Below are 502 nucleotides of genomic sequence, written 5' to 3' on the forward strand. Positions count from 1 at the left end.
ACTAAACCTGTCTAGACCTCTATATAATTCGCCCAATTCCCCTTCTTAACGGCAGGTAGTAGCTCCATAGAGGCCGTCATGATTTTACTTTCGTGTCACCAGTGAAATCCCCGAAACGTGTTCTAATCATAGCATGACCTTCAACACGCACGTGGAACATGAGCACGGGGGTATGGCGTCTAAACACGTTTTCTGAAACTGGATAATGACTACAGATTAGCTACCGTGATATAATTGGTCGTAAAAACATAAAATGTCAGTATAAATTATCAGTACACGGTGGTGGTCTTAAACAAGTAAAGGAGAAGCAAAGAGATACAGGAGGATAAAGGAAAGGCATCGATAGAAGACTGTATAGAAAGAAATGTTAATCTTTGGACTGGTTTCTAAACAGGAGAAAAATAGTATCTGGGCTTTTCATCTCTGCTTTTGCGTCTACCGTTTCATTTTTGGCTATTCGTCAAGTTTCCAGGAATCACGAAAGACTTCCATTCAAATTCTC

The 502-nt window shown here is 40.2% G+C and overlaps 1 protein-coding gene across 1 annotated transcript in view; it reads left to right on the plus strand.

The window, feature by feature from the left end:
* LOC119586684 overlaps positions 1 to 502 on the plus strand; it is a gene marked incomplete at its 3' end in the record, with an annotated part of 31,110 nt that overhangs the window by 1,920 nt on the left and 28,688 nt on the right.

The sequence above is a fragment of the Penaeus monodon genome, chromosome 21, assembly GCF_015228065.2.
Source record: "Penaeus monodon isolate SGIC_2016 chromosome 21, NSTDA_Pmon_1, whole genome shotgun sequence".
NCBI lineage: Eukaryota > Metazoa > Arthropoda > Malacostraca > Decapoda > Penaeidae > Penaeus > Penaeus monodon.